This window comes from Bos javanicus, chromosome X (genome assembly GCF_032452875.1).
Source record: "Bos javanicus breed banteng chromosome X, ARS-OSU_banteng_1.0, whole genome shotgun sequence".
In the NCBI taxonomy this organism is placed as follows: Eukaryota; Metazoa; Chordata; class Mammalia; order Artiodactyla; family Bovidae; genus Bos; species Bos javanicus.
Genome location: NC_083897.1, coordinates 54,795,530 through 54,816,841, shown reverse-complemented (window position 1 = coordinate 54,816,841; position 21,312 = coordinate 54,795,530). Strand labels below are relative to the sequence as shown.

Here is a 21,312-nt window from a genome sequence, read left to right as displayed (position 1 = left end):
CATTGCCATTTACTTTGTTGTTTTGGGTTCGAGTTTATACACCTTTTCTGTGTTTCCTGTCTAGAGAAGATCCTTTAGCATTTGTTGAAGAGCTGGTTTGGTGGTGCTGAATTCTCTCAGCTTTTGCTTGTCTGTAAAGATTTTGATTTCTCCTTCATATTTGAATGAGATCCTTTCTGGGTATAGTAATTTGGTTGTAGGTTTTTTCTCTTTCATCACTTTAAGTATGTCCTGCCATTCCCTTCTGGTCTGAAGAGTCTCTATTGCAAGATCAGCTATTATCCTTATGGGCATCCCTTTGAGTGTTGTTTGTTGCTTTTCCCTTGATGCTGTTAATATTTGGTCTCTGTCTTTGATCTTCATTAGTTTGATTAATATGTGTCTTGGGGTGTTTCGCCTTGGGTTTATCCTGTTTGGGACTCTCTGGGTTTCTTGGAGTTGGGTGACTATTTCCTTCCCCATTTTAGGGAAGTTTTCAACTATTATCTCCTCAAGTATTTTCTTATGACCTTTCTTTTTGTCTTCTTCTGGGACTCCTGTGATTCAAATGCTGGGGCATTTAACATTGTCCCAGAGGTCTCTGAGGTTGTTCTCATTTAATTCTTTTTTCCTCTCTGCTTCATTTACTTCCACCATTATATCTTCCACCTCATTTATCCTATCTTCTGCCTCCGTTATTCTACTGTTGGTTCCCTCCAGAATACTTTTGATTTCAGTTACTGCATTATTCATTATTGATTGACTCTCTATTTCTTCTAGGTCCTTGTTGAACATTTCTTGCATCTTCTCAATCCTTGTCTCTAGTCTATTTATCTGTAACTCCATTTTGTTTTCAAGATTTTGGATCATCTTTACTATCATTATTCTGAATTATTTTTCAGGTAGACTCCCTATCTCCTCTTATTTTGTTTGGTTGGGTGGGCATTTATCATGTTCCTTTACCTGCTGAATATTTCTCTGCCTTTTTATACACTTCAGTATTCTTGCCTAGGAAATTCCATGGACAGAGGAGCCTGGCAGGCTACAGTCCTTGGGGTCACAAAGAGTAGGACATGACTGAGTGACTAAACAACAATCTGCTTCTGTTACTCCAGATCCAGGACTCAGCACTGTCAGGGCTCAATCCATAACCCTAGATATCCACACTCATATTTACTGCTGTTCAAGCAGTGATTTCTGTATCACTTTCCCTATGTTCTAAAAACAGAAGGTAGCCAAGTCTTAATGCAATCAGGGTTGGAGGTTGCACCTCTGCCAAGTTTGAAGACTGACAGTGTCTTAGCATACAACAAGGATATAGGCTGGAAAAACATGCTAGAAAGAGCAAAAAATGAGCCTCCAGCTCCACTGAGGTCCTCTCCAGGCCCCAGGGCTTCTGTGGCCGCTGTTCATCCCTTCCCTTGTCCTCTGCCTTGTCCTTGCTCTTCTTATGCTTGTTCTTCTTTGCCTTTTCTTCCTCCTCTCTGCCTTTCTTCTCCTTTGCATGAAGCTTGTCCTCCTTATCTTCCTCACTGTTCTCCTTATGGCCTGTCTCTTCCAGCCTGAACCCAAAGAGATCCAAGTAGTTCTTCAGCCTGAAGGAAGGGACAGGGGGCCTTGCTGGGCATCAGCAGCTGGACAGGGCCGGCTTTCTGGTCTGTTGTGTCTGAGTCTTGTTTGGACTTTTCCGTTGGCTTATAATTGGTCTTTCTGTCTCTGGTCTTGACCTCTTAAAATTCATTCCTCATACAGTAGATGGAGCATTTAAAAAAAAATAAATGTATACTAAATCATGTAATACCCCTTCGTAAAGCCCACCAATGGCTCCCTTTTTCTTTCAGAATAAAATCCAAATTCCTTCCTAGGCCAACAGAGTTCTAGTTTATTTCAGAGCCTACAGAGTTCAGAATTCTTAGTTCTTGCCCCTGTTCACTTCTCTGATTTCATCTCCTATGATTCTCCTCTTCTCTCAATATAGGGTGGCTGTACCGGCCTTAGTGCTGTTTGTTAAACACACAGAGCTCGGTTCTGCCTCAGGGCCTTTGCACGTGTTCTTTCATACACATTGAATATTCTTCCTCTGGGTCTTTGATCGGCTCTCTCTTGTCATTTAAGTCTCTTGTCCAACATCACCTCTTTGATGATAGCTTCTCTTACTATTCAGATTTAAGTATGTGCACAAACACATTCATTGTGTGTCATTCTATCCCATACCTCTGCTTTCTTTTCTTCATAACATTTGCAAGTTATTTGAATTTATCTTTTGTTGTGTGTTTATTACTTCCTTCCCCCTCTAGAATAGAAAGTCCACTACAGGATGGATTTTTGTCTGTTTTATTCATTGATGAGTACCACATATATTAATTGATTAAAACCACAAACCAAATTGGGGTGGTAGTGATTTAAGTGGCAGATGCCAGAGATGTTTTAAAGAGTCACTCTCCAGGTTGGTGCTATCAACTTAGAGAATATCAAGGTCTTAGCCCACTTGTAAGCCCCAAATGCCTTCAAAAGTCTAAAACATGGAAAGAAAATCTTAGCACTTTCAGTGGCCCTGAACCCATTCACACTGCCTTATTTCTTCCTCTTCTTTCAGGTCTGTCTATGCTTGTTTTTCTCATCCCTTTGCTTTATTCTTCTCTGATTATGCCCTAGCATGTCTGTGTACACCCAGACATCTGTCTTGTTCTCCTTGGAGACCCTGGAGCCTAAGGAGTTTCTGGATGCTTCCTAGAATCCATTCTGCATATTCTTTTCTTCTCTCAAATCTTAGTGATGAAGCCCCTTCCTTTAAAAGAGCACATTACTCAGGGATTTGACCAAGATGATTGCTGTAATTAATTTAAAGATGCTAGACTATGAATATCAGAAAAACATTCTCCTCTCATGCATGTAAGCAAAGCTACTCAAAAACACTTTTCTAAACTTTTCTAACATGTTACAACGTCAGTAATGTCATTGTTTTTAAATTCTATCACAAGTTTTAAAATGGAAATCAAGGTAGTAGATGGGCCTTGATGTAAATCAACAAGCTCACTTCCTGTCAACTTGGCACCAAATCAATCCAGTTAGTCAAATCACCATAAAGAAAAAAAAAATGAAACATAGACTTTAAACTGCCTAGTTCCATGGATACACACAGCCAATTTCAGGCCTTTGTAGCTTAAAGAAGAGTCTAGAACAGGCAACTCTCTCAACTGTATATTAACCCTAGTTCAGACTGAGCCTCAAATCTATGGGCTGTGTTCTGATTTTAACTCATGAATGTTTGATTCACTGTTATTGTCAGTTTATGGCAACTGCTCAGCACCTTTTCTGCTTCATTTGTTCCAAAATTTCAGGAAGTTTGGGTGTGCTTCTGAATAAATTCTGTTTCATGCTGACTTCAGAAAATCACCTCTACCCTCTTCTGTGTATTTCTATATCTAGCGATGGTTGCTGAGAACTGTGTCACTTCCCCATCTGTTCTTCCCTAGTGGCAGCACTCACAGAATTCCAGCCCAGTACAATACTGCAGAATGATACTGCAAATAAGTGTCCCTGTTCAGCAAGACAGACTTTGCCATGACACTGTTCCCATCTTTTCTCTTCCTTATCCAGTCTTACTTCACTTTGTTTACTAGCTGAGTTACCAAAGGTGGTGTGTTACTTTATCCAGTTGAGGAAGTCTCTGGTTCACTTCTGAAGGATTCCTATACCAGAGATTCTAGGACAATGTGTGGATGAGTGTGATTGTGATTACCAAAGAAGGCCATCTTGCTTCTTCCCCTCCATGACAACCAGGGAGCTGCTGTGATTCCAGGGGGATAAGGAGTTTGAAGTTCAGCCTCAGGGTTGATCCTCTCATTTCAAATGGACTCAGTGAGTACAATGCTCTAACACACCCTATTAACTAGCAAAGTAGGGGTAAGGGGGTCAAAGGGAAGTGCTCCTGTGTATAAAATGAGAAGAGCTGGGCAGTCAGAGGTTATGTGCAGCCTCACATCTGTGACTGGATGCTGTGGGCAAAAGGAAAAGAACAATGGGCAAAAGAGGCATAGGCAGGGGAAACGGCAGTATTAGGGCAATTATATTAGATAGTTCGTAGAAAGTATCAGAACCAAAGGATTAAAAGTCTTCTAATATCTTTATCCATCATTATAAATGTCCCTGTTCTAAAAGAAATCACACCTGAGACCTTAAGGTATCTCCCCACATCTACCACACTCCCCTTGAACCAGGACAGAGGAGAGGGATGAGGGTTCTCCCAAATCTACTTCACTTCTCAAAAATGAGGGAAACAGATCCCAGATGCTGCTCTATTTGGAACCCACAATATGACAAGAAGACTTCAGAAATCCATCAATTAGGGATTCTGGTGATTTGGCCTGCTCAAGATAAAACTAATTGAGAAATGGGCCTTTCAGGCATCCATATACATTATGTAGCTTTTTTTTCATGCTGCTCTGACCCAATTCAAAGGGGAGTCTTCCCTAAAATTCCTTTCTTACAACAAAGCTGACAGCATTTACTTGGAAAACTTTAAAAAGGAAGTCTAATTGTGATTTTCAATTCAGGATTCTCCCACCTCCATTCTCCTTTTCATGAGAATTTCATTAATCCAGCCACCAGGCACAACCTCCTATTCATCCCAGTTTCTATCCTGATAACTAGCATGCATTCTTTTTGGCTTATTACCTCTAAATAAAGATTATTGAATAAATTTCTCTAGTCTCCATCAATAATTCAAATACTGTATCATATCCCCAATTTAATTTTTTTAAGAATTATATTTAAAATAAACCTCTACTTTCTCCTCTTAAAAACGACTCTGTTTTACCTCTTTTACTTGCAAAAAATACAAAAGATCTCATGTCAACTTTTACTAGAGAAAGTGGCAGAGAATCTGAGCAGCCAAATACAAAGAATTCTCATCTGTATGGAACAACAGAGGCAGAAAGTCTAGAACTTTCTCATGGGAAAACGGCAAATTGCTTTCCTTCTCTGAACCTCAGTTTCTTCACTGTAAAATTAAGACATCTGACTTACATTGGAAAAGCTAGTTTCTGACCTAAGGGTCACCACATTGCCTTTGGCTGAGAATTTTTAGTTTTCTTGTTTCTTATTTAATGACCTACAGAACTTCACTGAATATAACATGGTTTGAGAGCACTGGGAAGGCCACTTCTCCCTCCCTTCTATGGGAAACATTTTTTTTTTCTTCTTTTGTAGTTTTGTTTAGAAGCAAACCGGTATCCAATTCTTTGCAACCTGATGGACTGTAGCCCACCAGGCTTCTCCGTCCATGGGATTTCCCAGGCAGGAATACTGGAGTAGGTTGCCATTTCCTCCTCCAGGAGATCTTCCCAACTCAGGGTTCAAACCTGCATCTCCTGCATTGGCAGACAGATTCTTTACCATTAAGCCACCAGGGAAACCAAGGGAAAACATAGATTCCTCCTGTTTATCTGATTTATTGACCAAATTTCCAGCTGTCTTCCTCCCTCTAAGCAGTTTCTTCTAAATGTATATTGCTTCAGAAAGTGTAGTATGTTAAGTTGTCATCAGCCAAGAAATGAGGAGCTTATTGAAGGGAAGGGGAAATAAAAAGGCAGAAGTTACATTCTCACCTTTGGATGGCACCAAGAAGGGAAGACCTTAGCTACAGGGCTTGTGGGCAGCATGGCACCAGCAAGGGCTTTGGGGATGGCATGGAAACAGGATATGGTTTCCCTAATCGGTCGGCCATCTTCTCCAACAGTCTGCTATCAGGTAGAACAGCTTGGATCTTTTCTATTTCTTCTAAAAAGAATCTTCTTCTTTCCCTCCTCATGTCAGCACAGTTGTATGCTGATAGAACAATCTATTCTGTACTTGACAAGACAATATCAGATCAAACAGCAGTCAGTCTTGCTCAGATAATCAAACATAAACTAGAATTAGATGAGGACAATGAAGGTGCCCTGATAAAGGACTGCAAACCAGGCACTACACCATCTCTGAGACCCATTTTCTCCAACTTCACAAGTTTATGAGTTCATGAATTAAACCCAACAACCTTACTAGGTATAAAGCTCTGTTCTGGGGTCTAGAAGAGAAGATCAGGCAGCGAAAGCCTGAGTTCTCCCTTCAAGTCACTTCTGATAGAGGTGACTTGATCATGTATCTTTGTACCTAACACTGAAGCTTATTTTAATGCACAGGTTGACTTAGGGTAAGATCCAGGGAAAACATCCTAGGATGCTAAGGTAATCAAAAACCATGGAGGTGCCAAGTCCCAAGATTTAAGCTGCTGGGAGGAAGTAGAGCAGGAAAAGAAAGCATATGGTTTTTATCTTTCATGCCTCCCTCTGCCTTTTGTTCTATTCAAGCTTTGAACAGATCGGATGAGGCCCACTTACAGACTGCAGCCATAAAATTAAAAGACGCTTTTTCCTTGGAAGAAAAGCTATGAAAAACCTAGACAGTGTATTAAAAAGCAGAGGTATCACTTTACCAACAAATTCCGTGTAGTCAAAGCTATTGTTTTCCCAGTAGTCATGTATGGATGTAGGTATGGACATAAAGAATGCTGAGTGCCAAAGAATTCCAGTGTTCTTGACTGGAGAATCCCAGGGACAGGGGAGCCTGGTGGGCTGCCGTCCATGGAGTCGCACAGAGTCAGATACAACTAAAGCAACTTAGCAGCAGCAGTGGTGCTGAGGAAGACTCTTGAGAGTCCCCTGGATATCAAGAGGATCAAATCAGTCAATCCTAAAGGAAATCACCCCTCACTATTCATTGGAAGGACTGATACTGAAGCTGAAGCTCCAATACTTTGGCTACCAGATGCAAAGAGCCAACTCACTGGAAAAGACCCTGATCCTGGGAAAGACTGAGAGCAGCAGAAGAAGGTGATGACAGAGGATGAGATGTTTGGATGGTATCACCAATTCAATGGCCATGAGTTTGAGCAAACTCCAGGAAATGATGAAGGACAGGGAAGCCTGGTGTGCCTCAGTTCATTGGGATCCCAAAGAGTCAGACATGATTTAGCAACTGAACAACAGCAATAGTCACAGTGGAGCGGGCACCCTACTGAGTCTACCAATTCAAATGCTTATTTCATCCAGAAACACCCTCAGACACACCCAGAATCATTTTTAATCTGGGCACCCCATGGCCAGTCAAGCTGACATGTAAAATTAACCATCACAATAAGCAATATTTAGGCCAGATGGAAGGAAGTGGTCTTCCATAGTAGAGAAACAAGGAATGTGAAGGCAACAAAAGAGCAGGAGAAAGAACTGTGTGATATGATCCAACTGCCATGGAAGGAGAGCCACTGGAAGTCTGTAGGAAGAGGCCATGGAGAAGAGTAGGAACCGAAATCCTGAAATTTGGGTAAACCAAGTTGATATTTTGTATCATATCAGATCAGATCAGTCGCTCAGTCATGTCCGACTCTTTGTGACCCCATGAATCGCAGCACGCCAGGCCTCCCTGTCCATCACCAACTCCCGGAGTTCACTCAGACTCACGTCCATCGAGTCAGTGATGCCATCCAGCCATCTCATCCTCTGTCGTCCCCTTCTCCTCCTGCCCCCAATCCCTCCCAGCATCACAGTCTTTTCCAATGAGTCAACTCTTCGCATGAGGTGGCCAAAGTGCTGGAGTTTCAGCTTTAGCATCATTCCTTCCAAAGAAATCCCAGGGCTGATCTCCTTCAGAATGGACTGGTTGGATCTCCTTGCAGTCCAAGGGACTATCAAGAGTCTTCTCCAACACCACAGCTCAAAAGCATCAATTCTTTGGCACTCAGCCTTCTTCACAGTCCAACTCTCACATCCATACATGACCACAGGAAAAACCATAGTCTTGACTAGACGAACCTTTGTTGGCAAAGTAATGTCTCTGTTTTTGAATATGCTATCTAAGTTGGTCATAACTTTCCTTCCAAGGAGTAAGTGTCTTTTAATTTCATGGCTGCAGTCACCATCTGTAGTGATTTTGGAGCCCAGAAAAATAAAGTCTGACACTGTTTCCACTGTTTCCCCATCTATTTCCCATGAAGTGGTGGGACCGGATGCCATGATCTTCGTTTTCTGAATGTTGAGCTTTAAGCCAACCTTTTCACACTACACTTTCACTTTCATCAAGAGGCTTTTGAGTTCCTCTTCACTTTCTGCCATAAGGGTGGTGTCATCTGCATATCTGAGGTTATTGATATTTCTCCCGGCAATCTTGATTCCAGCTTGTGTTTCTTCCAGTCCAGCGTTTCCCATGATGTACTCTGCATAGAAGTTAAATAAACAGGGTTACAATATACAGCCTTGACGAACTCCTTTTCCTATTTGGAACCAGTCTGTTGTTCCATGGCCAGTTCTAATTGTTGCTTCCTGACCTGCATACAGATTTCTCAAGAGGCAGATCAGGTGGTCTGGTATTCCCATCTCTTTCAGAATTTTCCACAGTTGATTGTGATCCACACAGTCAAAGGCTTTGGCATAGTCAATAAAGCAGAAATAGATGTTTTTCTGGAACTCTCTTGCTTTTTCTATGATGCAGCAGATGTTGGCAATTTGATCTCTGGTTCCTCTGCCTTTTCTAAAACCAGCTTGAACATCAGGAAGGTCACGGTTCACATATTGCTGAAGCCTGGCTTGGAGAATTTTGAGCATTACTTTACTAGCATGTGAGATGAGTGCAACTGTGCGGTAGTTTGAGCATTCTTTGGCATTGCCTTTCTTTGGGATTGGAATGAAAACTGACCTTTTCCAGTCCTGTAGCCACTGCTGAGTTTTCCAAATTTGCTGGCATACTGAGTGCAGCACTTTCACAGCATCATCTTTCAGGGTTTGGAATAGCTCAACTGGAATTCCATCACCTCCACTAGCTTTGTTCGTAGTGATGCTTTCTAAGGCCCACTTGACTTCACATTCCAGGATGTCTGGCTCTAGGTCAGTGATCACACCATCGTGATTATCTGGGTCGTGAAGATCTTTTTGTATAGTTCTTCTGTGTATTCTTGCCATCTCTTCTTAATATCTTCTGCTTCTGTTAGGTCCATACCATTTCTGTCCTTTATCGAGCTCATTTTTGCATGAAATGTTCCTTTGGTATCTCTGATTTTCTTGAAGAGATCCCTAGTCTTTCCCATTCTGTTGTTTTCCTCTATTTCTTTGCATTGATCACTGAAGAAGGCTTTCTTATCTCTTCTTGCTATTCTTTGGAACTCTGCATTCAGATGTTTATATCTTTCCTTTTCTCCTTTGCTTTTCGCTTCTCTTCTTTTCACAGCTATTTGTAAGGCCTCCCCAGACAGAGGTTATTAATAGTTCCAGTAAGGAATCTGTACTCCTGAAGATTGTCCACTTCTCTGTCTGTGCCCTCTCACACCAAATTTTCTATTAAAAGTTCCTTTTGAAAAGGTCCAAACATGTTTCTGCTTAACTAAGGTAGAAGGCATTTTCTCCTAATTGTAGAAGATAGATAGGTAATGCTGATACTCTGTTTCAAAGTGCAAAGCCATGGCCTTGTTCAGAGATCAGGAAACAATAAGTTTCTTGTTCAACATTGGCAGATGGGCCACATCCTACATATATTCTGAAGCCTTCCTGCTCAAATGCTAGGTAAACATTGATCCCAAACTGATGATTAATGACTTGTGGCACCAAGCACCCCCCAACTCTCACTCTCAATATGTTTCTCTCAGCAGATGGTCTATTTCTTGGCCCAGAGAAAATAAAAACCACTAAGTATAAACTCCCCAACTCCCTGGACCCCTCCCTACGTACTTTTCTATATATGTACCTGCCTACCTGCTTGTCTCTTATAGAGAGAACGGGTTTTCCTCCTAACTCAGACCAAACCTCCAGCTGGGTTCTGAATCCCATTCCCTGTCTCCTTATGAATCATACTTCAGTGACTAGCCTTTTAAGTTTAATTTTTTTAATTATTAAAGTATGATAACACATTTACTGGAGACTTGGAAAATATAGAACAAGGTCACATATAGTTCCACTACATATTACAATTATTTTCTTAAGTAGATAAATTAAGATTTTAGTTGAATTTCAATATTAAGCATTCAAAAATTAACAGAATGAATATACAGAGGTAGAAAGATATAGAAGATCTGAAAAGCACTGTAAACCAATTGAACATAATTAGGATTTATATAATTTTCATATGACAGTAGCATACAAATTCAAGTTCCCATAGATTGTAAACTAGGAGACACTGGAACATATACCCAGGGACATACAACAAGATACAAAAATTTCATGGTCTAAAAGGTATTGGAAACTTATAGAGTCTGTTCTCTTATCACTGTGGAATTACGCTAGAAATCAGTATCAAAAGATATTTGAAAATAACTCACATAGTTTCAAGTGCGATGTGACATTCATCAAGAGAAATCTTCAACTTAGCCATCAAAATCCTCAATAAACTTATACTGAAAAAAACACAGAGGATGATTGCAGAGAAGAATGCATTTAAATAAGAAATTAGTATCAAAATGAGACATTAATATGAATGATAAACAAAATCCCATGTATTTGGACATTAAATGTCCACTTTTAAATGATGGGTGTATCTAAGAACCTATAACAAGAAAAATTAGAAAATATTTGTAATAAAATAAAAATGAAAAGAGAATTCACCAGAATTTGTTGCATGCAGCTGAAGCTGCCCAATGCAATTAAATACAATAGAGAGTCTTGAATAAGATATGAAAACAAATAATGGACACTAGCATAAAATTTTGTGAAATTTGAACAAAAACTGTACTTTAGTTTATTCTGTATCACTTGTTAATTTCCTGTTAGGTTTTTTATGGATTAGAAATTTCAAGCTTCATTCAAATTTTTTTAAAAGCACTAAGATAATAAGTTTTCTAGACTTTTAGCAGTAATATTAGATGCCAAAATACATGGAATTATATCAAAGTTTTGAGTGAATATAAATTAGAAATCTAGCATGCTATTCATACTAAGTCAAACAAGTTGAATGAAAATGTCATAAATTTTTTTAGGTAGGCAGAAATTCATAAATTTTCTAAAATATACTATACATACTATATATATGTATACAAAAGCTTTTCTACTATGCTTGATAAAGGCTTGAGAAAGAACAACAAAAAAAGAGAAGGAGAAATAGGAAAACTCAATAAAATGGGAGCACTGAATATGAAATAGAAAACGTGAAGCAAACTACATAAAAATAAAAGATCATCATATAGTCCAATTGTTTTTAAACATTGCTCATTAGAACCACAACTGGAGCTTTGGAGGAAAAAAAAAAAAAACTCTGATTCAAATTCTAGCTCTGACATTTATAAACACAAGCAAACAATTTGACTACTTAATGTCTCAGTTTCCTCCACCTGTAAAATAGGGATGATAATGGCACCTATCTGTGGGAAGTATCTCACCTGTGAGATATTGAACATGTTCATCACAGAAACTGACATAGAATAAGCATTTGGTAAATTCTTATAGTTGTTTTACTTACTATTATTACAGCCAACTCAATATAGCCAAAAATGAAAATATAATTTCCACTTATACATCTTGTTTCCTATTCCAAATTCCTTAAAATACGGTATATTTTACCATGGTATTACCATCCTCCCAATCCAAACGTAGGGACCCAGAGTCACCCTAGTCTTTCTTTTCCTCTCCTTCTCTTCCTTTCCTTCGTCCTTTCCCTTTCCCTACCCTTTCTCCTTCTGCTTGTCCCCGACCCTCAATGGTCCTGAGACTTCCCTGGAGGTCTAGTGGTTAAGATTCCGTGCTTCCAGTACAGGTGGCGCAGGTTCAATCCCTGGTCAAGGAATTAAGATCTCACATGCCGTGTGGCCAAAACGTAAAAATTCTTTTTAAAAAGTCACCAAGTCCTGGTGTTTCTGACTCTTGACTGTCACTCACCTCTGCCCTCTCTTGTATATCCTCCTACCTGCTCCTACTTCTTAGGAACTCTATTCTTCATTTCTTGCTCACACTTTGCCAATGACTTCCTGATTGGTCTGCCTCTTCCTGTATCGCCTACTGCCAATCTGCCCTCTACTATGCTTCTAGAGTAATCTGTGCAAATCACAGATCTGATCATTTTACTTCCCTGCTCAAGACCCTTCAGTGAGATTTCATCAACTACAGCATAAAATCTAAACTCGTGTGTGGTGTATTTACTAGACCCTTCAGCATCTGGTTCTTGCCTAATTGGCCCTTGACAAATCTCCCACCACTTTTCACCTCTCCCATCTCACCCTCTTACTATATACTCTATCAGTTTTGTGTCATCAGTTTTTTGTTCTTAGAACATCCCCCTTTCTCACATACCCAACTGACAAACTCCTTTAAATCTTAAAGGTTTATTGCAAATACTTCTTCCTGCCATCATGGATCATAAAATCATGTGAAGGAGATAGGCATAAAGCAACAAAATAGATAAATGAGTTAATTTAAAACATGATGAGTCAAAACTAATACAATATTGTAAAGTTTAAAAATAAAATAAAATTAAAAAAAAAACATGATGAGTGACATGAAGAAAATAAAACATGGTGATGAGAAAGAGTAATTGACCAATACAGTAGCTAGAGTAGATTTCTTAAGAGGTAGAGCGTGAGCTGACATCTATATGACTTGAAGGAGCCAGGCATGAAAATACCTAAGAGAAGAGCAATACAAGATCCTGAAAGAGAAAACATTTCTGTTTATCAAAATAGCCAGTGAAGACAGAACAAAATAAGCAAGGTAGATCATGTTGAACATAGGCCAAATCTTGGAGGGTCCTTTAATAAAGAGTTACTTTATTAATAAAATTATTTTGTACATTTATTTATCATAAAAACTTTAAAAATTGTTTTTAATATAGATTTTTTAATATATGACAAAAAGACCTCTAGAAGAGAGACAAAAATATGATTTACATTTTTAAAAGATTACTCCAGAGGATGAATCATAAGAGAAAAGTGTGGAAGCAGGGGGATCAGTTCGGAAGTTATTGCAGTGGTCCAGGTGAGAGATGATGGATGGATGGACTAGGGTAATGGCAGTCAAGGTGGAAAAGTGATAGAGTTCATGACATATATTTAACATAGACAAGACTGTCATGTTTTGGAGGGTGAGAGAGAGAAATCAAGGTTGGTGAGTTTTCTGCCTTGAGCAAGTAGGTGGATGGTGATGCCTTTTACTTAAGATGGAGACTACTGAGGAAGGAATAAATTTGGGATGAGAGGGTCAGAATCAAGGTATTTACACCTCTCTAGGTGATCTATCCAAATTATTTTAGACTTTGGAATTCCAGTCTATATCACACTTTCTGCCAAGCTTCTCTTCTACATTCAGTGTCAAAACCCATTTATCCACAAGTCTGTACAGTGGGGGAAAGAGAAAGAGGCAAATTGAGAGAGTAGTTTTGAAACATATACATTATCATGTGTAAAATAGATAGCCAGTGGGAATTTGCTGTAAGATGCAGGAAGCTCAAATCCAATGCTCTGCAACAACCTAGAGGGGTGGGATGGGGTGGGAAGTGGGAGGCAGGTTCAAGAGGGAGGGGGCATATGTATATCTATGGCTGATTCATGTTGAAACCAACATATGGCAGAAACCAACACAATATTGTAAAGCAATTATTCTCCAATTAAAAATAAATTTATTAAATTTTTTAAAACCCATTGTCTTCAGCACACTATCTTCAGGCCTTCTAAATGCTTCAGAAATGGAATGGCTTCTTTGGTGCTACTTTGTTCACCACTAAGATAGAGTGATTTTGTGTGCTGTATGCTTAGTTGCTCAGTCGTATCTGACTCTTTGTGACCCCATGGACTGTAGCCTGCCAGGCTCCTCTGTCTATGGAATTCTCTAGGCAAGAATACTAGAGTGGGTTGCCATTTCCTTCTCCAGGGGATCTTCCTGACCCAGGGATCGAACCCAGATCTCCCGCATTGCAGGTGGATTCTTTACCATCTGAGCCACCAGGGAACTTCTATTACTGAACTTTGTGCCTCTTACTGATGTAGTAGATGCAGGTTAAAACCATAAGGGTCAGAGAAGATTCTATAGCAACAGTCTTCAAGAATGTTTTCAAATTAGATGGGTTCAAGAGGGAGGAGACATATGTATATGGCTGATTCATGTTGATGTTTGGCAGAAACCAACACAATTCTGTAAAGCAATTATCCTTCAATAAAAAAATAAACTTAATTTAAAAAACTAGATGGATTATTCACTTGAATGCCTCAATAATTTCCAATCATTCATGGCATTGCTTATCCATTTTATAGGCCCCTGCTCAGTGCATAGTCTCTCAGTCATGTCTGACCCTTTGTGACCCTATGCATTGTAGCCCACCAGGCTCCTCAGTCCATGGTATTCTCCAGACTATTCTTGTCTGGATACTAGAGTGGGTTGTCATGCCCTCCTCCAGGGGATCTTCCCAACCCAGGGATCAAACCCACATCTCTTATGTCTCCTGCATTGACAGGTGTGTTCTTTACCACTAGTCCCACCTAGCAAGCACAGACCCCTGCTCAAGTGCCAAAATTGTTAGTCTGGTGGATCTACAAATTTCAGATTTACAGAGTACAAGTCTGTCTGGACTCCTGACCACTAAGGCTAAAGAACCTCTCTAATACCTTGTGAACTAGAAAGGGTATGGTGCCAAAACTTCTGTCTGCATCCATATTCTTATTAACAAAGCCTTTACACTGCAAAAAAAGAAAAACAAACCACTGAAGTTGATCCTTCTTCCAAAGCTTTCCTGGATGAAGGAGATGCTGTCCAGGCTTCAAAAGAACTTCTATCAACCTTAAAAGAGTAGCAATGACTTCTGAGTAAGAAGCGAATAGAGAGATACCAGATACAATAATAATAATCATATGGATAAGTAGAGACTATGTGCCAGATATTGTACAATGTGCTCCAACTGTTTTATAGCCTCAAAAAATCCCTATAGGATGAGTGTTATTCTCCTTTTAGCATTGAGGAAACTGAGAGGTTTTATAAAATTAAAGTGACTTAGCCAAGGTCACATAGCCACTAAGACTAGAACTCAGATCTACTGATCCTCAAATCCATGCTCTTAACTATTGTATTATGCATAAATAGTTACCAACAGAAATGGTTACCATTTCATGAGCACATACTACTGTCAGTCATCATGTTCTAAGTACCTTACATTATCTCAGTACTCACAACAAACATATGAGATAGGGACATTCCACTTTTATACTATTCTTCAAATAGTCCAGACCCTTTAAGATTGGAAAAGACTTTCCTAACACCCCAGTCATCAGACTCCTCACAAAAATGGCACTTAACTGAGAATGTCCATTGACCCAATTCACCTTTCTAGAGGAAGTTTTTCCTGATGCACCTGACCTCAGTCCAACTCCAGGCTACACATCACAGCCCCTGACCTAAGCCCACATGGTTCTCTGACCTAAAATATCTACTGACACAGACTCACATGCCCTAGACCATTTGGGAGTATTCTCTAGACCCAAGCACTGCAGGCTATTTAAATTTAAATTAATTGAAACTAAACAAAAATTTAAATATAGTTCCTTAGTCACACACTCTTAATTACTAATAGTCACTACAATATGGGCTTCACAAGTGGCTCACATGGTAAAGAATCTGTCTGCAATGCAGGAGACCGGGATTGATCTTTGGGTTGGGAAGCTCCTGGAGAAAGGAATGTCTACCCACTCCAGCATTCTTGCCAGGTGAATCCCATGGACAGAGGAGCCTGGTGGGCTAGATTCCATGGGGTCACAAAGAGTTAGACATGACTGAGTGACTAACTCGTTCACTTTCACTACAATATGGTAATAAGCATTTAAATTGGAAGGAAGTGAGTATAACAGCTACTGAGAAAGGAAGAAGATTCTACAAGACTGGATGACTGATTACTTAAGTCACAAGGGAGAACAGGAAGAGGCAGATGAAGAAGGAGAAAGAGGAAGAGAAAAAAGAAGAGGATGAATAAGAGAAAGGGAGGAGGGGAAGGAGAGGAAAGGGATGAGGAGAAATAACAATCATAACCATGATGACAACAACAATACCAACATAAGCTCCTTAGGAGACAGCCATAGAAAGCGGTTAAGGAGAAACATGCCTGCAAATAAAAAGGAGATGAAAGAAGAGAGGAAAGCCAGGCCAGTACGATGCCAGCAAAGACAAGGGGTCCAAACACTATGAAAAAATCTAGCTGGATGAGAACTTAAAGAAAGCCACTGGAATGGAAACTTGGTAACAGACAGAAAAGGCATTTTAGTTGAGTATTCATCCATAATTCATTCAACAAATATTTGCTGATGGCCTACCATGGACCAGGGACTGTGTCAAGTCCTGGGTAATATACTTATGAATTGAAATGTGTACTTATTCTCTTCATACCATTCATAGTCAGGTAGGGCAGATAGACAATAAACATAAACAAGCAAATAAATGTATATCAAATCTAATTATTATGAAAGAACAAAATAGTATGCAGGGGTAGAGAATAATGGAGGGAACCCACTAAATAGTGTGCTCAAAGAAGGCCTCTCTGAGTTGGTGAGCTGCATTAAGTGAAGAAATCAGATTAAAGAGTGAAAGAGTTAAGTGTGTTGTAAGGCAACCAAGGCAAACAGAAATGACTGCTATGTTTAAAAGTTGGCAATGAAAAAAGCACAGCGATAAAACAGTATCTTTGAATGACTGAGGGACTTTTGTTTCACCCAAGAGAGAGATTAGTAGAAGGTAATGAAGAGAGAAAGACTGATTATACTAGAGAAAGAGAAGAAATTTATGCTGTAGAGCCCCACATTTGGAAGAAAGGAAAAATTTAAGCTCAAGTGGAAGGATTAGCCTTATGAAGATGAGGAACACTTCTTTCACTGAGGTAGGAGGGGACATCAACAGGAAACTAAAGATACAGAGAAATTCTGAGTAAGTAAAGAAAGTATAAAATAGATATGGAAATCAAGAAATACCTGGTGTTCCACGATCTACAGCCTTTATCTTCTCACAAGGTACCTGAAAGTGTAGGGGAGTAGGCTTGAGAGTTTGTATCCAAAAATATCTGAAACATCCATTGTGGTGAATATAATAGGAAGACAACAAAGATGAATGCAGTAATCACTGATGGAGCAATAATGGTAGAGAGTAAACAAGGTATGAAGGCAAAAGAGCAGATAGCATTGTTCTGTAGGCCACTGAGTCAACAAAATGCCCATGCCTTTCTTCCTCAACTATCAGCATTTGGATGCTGAGAAAGCAGGCAACAGGGATAATCCAAAGTGTGGACAGGTCTTGTGAGCATGTGGTAAAGTCCAAGTATAGATTCAAGGATATTAGTTGCAATTGGCTAAAGTGGAGTAGAGAGGAATTGTATAGTTGGTGACAAAGTGGAGATGCTTACTGACCATCTGCCTAGACAACAGGAAATCAGATTTTTGGGAGACCTGTGCAGTATAGAATTCAGAGAATATATGAAAGGAAGTCAGACATGAATAGACAGAAAAAGCAGAAAAAACTTCTCACAGAGCATCTATTCCTACAGTTCCCAAATATCACCAAAACAATTATATTTCCAAGCCCAAGGTGTAAAAAGTTATTTCTCATATAACTGATGAGGAAACTGAGGTCTAGAGAGTGTAAATAGAATTTCAAGTTCACAGACCAAAAACTGCATCAGAAACTGGAACCTGTCACTAAAACATGGAGCTTCATGTGCCTACCAAGTCAGTAGATGTCTTTACACTCCTTTACTATTTTTGCCTACAAAGACCCTGGCCCCTGTGTCCCACCTATCCATTTCTGCCTCTGCTTTGCTGGAAAGGAGGTAAACATGGGTGATTAGGTTTCAGCATGGATGTAAAGACTATTTTCTTCTTGTTTTCTCAGATACTCTGTAGCAACTCTCCCTAGAAAGATAATATAGGAGAGACACAACTTCATACTTATTACTGTATTAAGCATGAATGTCATGAGAAAGAGCAAGTTTACTGGGATTTCTTAGGCTTCTTTAAAGCACTGAAAACATGTTGACACATCTATGCATCTCATACTCTATCTAGTACTTTGTATAAATACAGGTGTCACCAAGACAAAAGAAAGATAAGATGTAATGGAAATCAGAGGGAACTGACAGAAATTTTATAAGCGATAACAAGATCTGTGAAAAGTACATGATTTACAAGTTGACATTGCCTAAGGATAACACAAGCAGAGCCTGAAGACACATCATTCTATTTGTCTGGTAGCACTACTGCTGCTGTGGGAAGAAGAGTTTCTAAATGCCACCCAAATTATATCTGACTTAGTTTTCTTGAGCAACACCAAAGCCGACTACAGGACAGCACATCCTCTCCCACAAAAAAAAAAAAAAAAAGCAGTCATTTCTGCAACACAAATCCTGGAGGGCTCTTAAATTCCTCAGTTTCTTACTTGTTTATTTGCAAATTGGCTCAAGAAATTTAAAAGAGCTACTTGGTTCAATTAAGTTGGGTGTTTGATGTGATGATACAAGATCAAAGATGCTCTAATACCTTTCAACCAATGACTGGGATGATGATGGTAATTATAATAATGATGCCATCACTGCTGTTGCTGATGTTCACTAACAGGTAGTGGGTATGTATTACATGCTGTGCACTCGCCCTTCATTTTACCTAAACATATTCAACTGCCTAATTGACATCACTGCTTATATGTCTCATAGGTACCTAAACTTCACCATGTCTAAAATAAAACTTTTAAAGACATAAAGGATTTCATGGAGCTTATATCTAACAGAGGATGAGATGGTTGGATGGCATCATTGACTCAATGAACATGAGTTTGAGCAAACTCCGGGAGATACAGGTACAGGGAAGTCTGGCGTGCTGCAGTCCATGGGGTCACAAAGAGTCAGACACGCCTGATCGACAGAGCAACAACAACAAATAATCTAATAGGGGGAGACAAATGATAAATAAACAAATCAATATGTAATATCAAACAGTGACTACCATTACAAAGAAAATAAATTACACCAATGGATAATGACTATGTATGAGAAGGTAGGTATAGCTACTTTAGACAAGATGATTAAGATCTTTGAGAAAAGATTACATTTAAACTTGAAACTTGAATAATGAGAATGAGCCAGCCATGAGGAAACCTGATAGAAAGCATTTCAGGCAGAGGGAACAAAAGTGCAAAAGTCCAATTACAGAAAGGAGTTTGATGTGCCTAAGGAAAGAGGCCATTCTAAAGGAGATCAGGCCTGGGTGTTCTTTGGAAGGAATGATGCTAAAGCTGAAACTCCAGCACTTTGGCCACCTCATGCGAAGAGTTGACTCATTGGAAAAGACTTTGATGCTGGGAGGGATTGCGGGCAGGAGGAAAAGGGGAGGACAGAGAATGAGATGGCTGGATGGCATCACCGACTTGATGGACATGAGTTTGAGTGAACTCCAGGAGATGGTGATGGACAGGGAGGCCTGGTGTGCTGCGATTCATGGGATCACAAAGAGTTGGACACGACTGAGTGACTGAACTGAACTGAACTGAAGGAAAGAGGCCAGTGTAGGTGTCTGGGGTGAAGATGATGTAGTACAAGATGAAAGGATAGCAGTGGGCAGGGTCTAGATTATGCTGGTGATTATGCTGGTGATTAACTGACAGACCATGGTAAGAAATTTGAGGTTATTTCAAGTGTAATAGGAACTTACTGGATTTTAATTTAACATGGTTGTGGGGAGTGGGATATGATCTGATTTCAACCCTACTGTATAGAAAGAAAGAGGGCCAGAATGGAAGTGTGTATGCCAAATAATAAGTTATTGCAATAGTCGAGGCTGAAGATGACAATGACTTGGAGGAGGGTGTTAAAATGCTAGAATTTGTAAGAAGTGTTCAGATTCTGGATTTATTTTGGAGGCAAAAGAGACAGAACTTAGTGGTTGACCAGATGTGAGAGCTGAGAGAAGAAAGTGTAAAAATGATTTCCCATTTCTGGCTTAAATAATTGAGTAAATGGTATTGCAGTTATCTAAGATGGAAAGATTTGGGCAACATACAGGTTTGAAGGTGGCACAGAAGCAATCAAGAACTCCATTTGGGTTAGCTAAGGTTGAAAAACTAGTGAAACAGCCAAGTAGAGATGTCAAGTAGGCAAGTAAAACATATGAATCAAAAACAATCATATAGAAGAAAGATAAATAAGAAAGACAATAAACAGTTGTCAATTACATTTCCCCCAAATAATTAGTTATTTTTTGTCACCCCTGCTAAAATATAAGCTCTATGAGGGCAGCAATATTTTCAGTCTTATTCTCCTTGTCTTTCCTGTAGCAAACATAATGCCTGAGAAAATAGTAGAAACCCAATAAATATTTGTGGATGGAAGGAAGAAAGGGATGGAAAGAAATTTGTCCTCTGATTAGGTAAGGTTTTAAACAAAAAAAGCACTGAACTTCCCTGATGATCCAGTGGTTGAGAATCCATCTTACATCAGGAAACACAGGTTCAATCCCTGGTCAGGGAACTAAGATCCCACCTGCCTCGGGGGAACTAAGCTCGTGCACCACAACTACTGAGTCCATGTGCTCTGGATCCTGTGCATCACAACTAGAGAGTCCAGCCACTGCAATGAAGGATCCCACATGACCCAGCTGAGACCCAACACAGCCAAATAAATAGTTTTTAATGGAAAGGTATTGAATAGCTACTCTCTGCTCTTCCTCCAGAAGAAGAACTACTGAGCTGGTTGGTCTGATTTAAAGACACTTTGCAGGATACAGGAAGCTTGGGGCTGGTGCACTGGGATGACCCAAAGGGATGGTATGGGGTGGGTGGTGGGAGGGGGGTTCAGGATGGGGAACATATGTACACCCGTGGCAGATGCATGTTGATGTATGGCAAAACCAATACAATATTGTAAAGTAAATAATAATAATAATAATAAAATTTTAAAAAATAAACTTGAAAAATAAATAAATAAAGACACTTTGCAGGAGGCAGGGGAGGGGTGGTGTACATTTAGAAGAGGTAGAGCTTTCAAAGAGCCCAAAGACTGATTAAAGTCTCTCCCTCTTCTTCTCACACAGCAGGAATAAGGGCCAAAGTTAGCTTCCATATGGGAAAAGGCCAGCTGCCATCTTTCCTTGAACTAACCTTCCCAGATAGAGTTCTTCAGTCAAGCAAATGCAAGTACTTAGGCTCCTTGGTTAGATATTCCAATTTGCATGCATTATTTTTGGGATCAATAAGCACTTAGGTCAGATTTAGTTCCCACTTGTCTTTCTTAGCCTGAGAGCTAAGAATAGTTTTTACATTTTCAAATGTTGAAGATATCAAAGGAATAATAATATTTCAAAGAACATGAAAATCA

The 21,312-nt window shown here is 39.5% G+C and overlaps 1 protein-coding gene across 15 annotated transcripts in view; it reads right to left on the bottom strand.

Annotated features, from left to right (window-relative positions):
- The window catches only part of IL1RAPL2 (interleukin 1 receptor accessory protein like 2), a 1,479,983-nt gene that overhangs the window by 1,400,694 nt on the left and 57,977 nt on the right, over positions 1-21,312 (bottom strand). For 13 of the 15 annotated variants that reach the window (XM_061409315.1, XM_061409320.1, XM_061409307.1 and 10 more), the window contains one exon: positions 10,322-10,396. The exons of 1 other annotated variant lie outside the window; for it this stretch is intronic. The gene's annotated coding sequence lies outside the window, so the exon portion shown is untranslated. Of the gene's footprint in view, positions 1-5,588; positions 5,827-10,321; positions 10,397-21,312 lie in introns of all 15 variants that reach the window. One more of the 15 variants, XM_061409306.1, reaches the window with a different exon arrangement.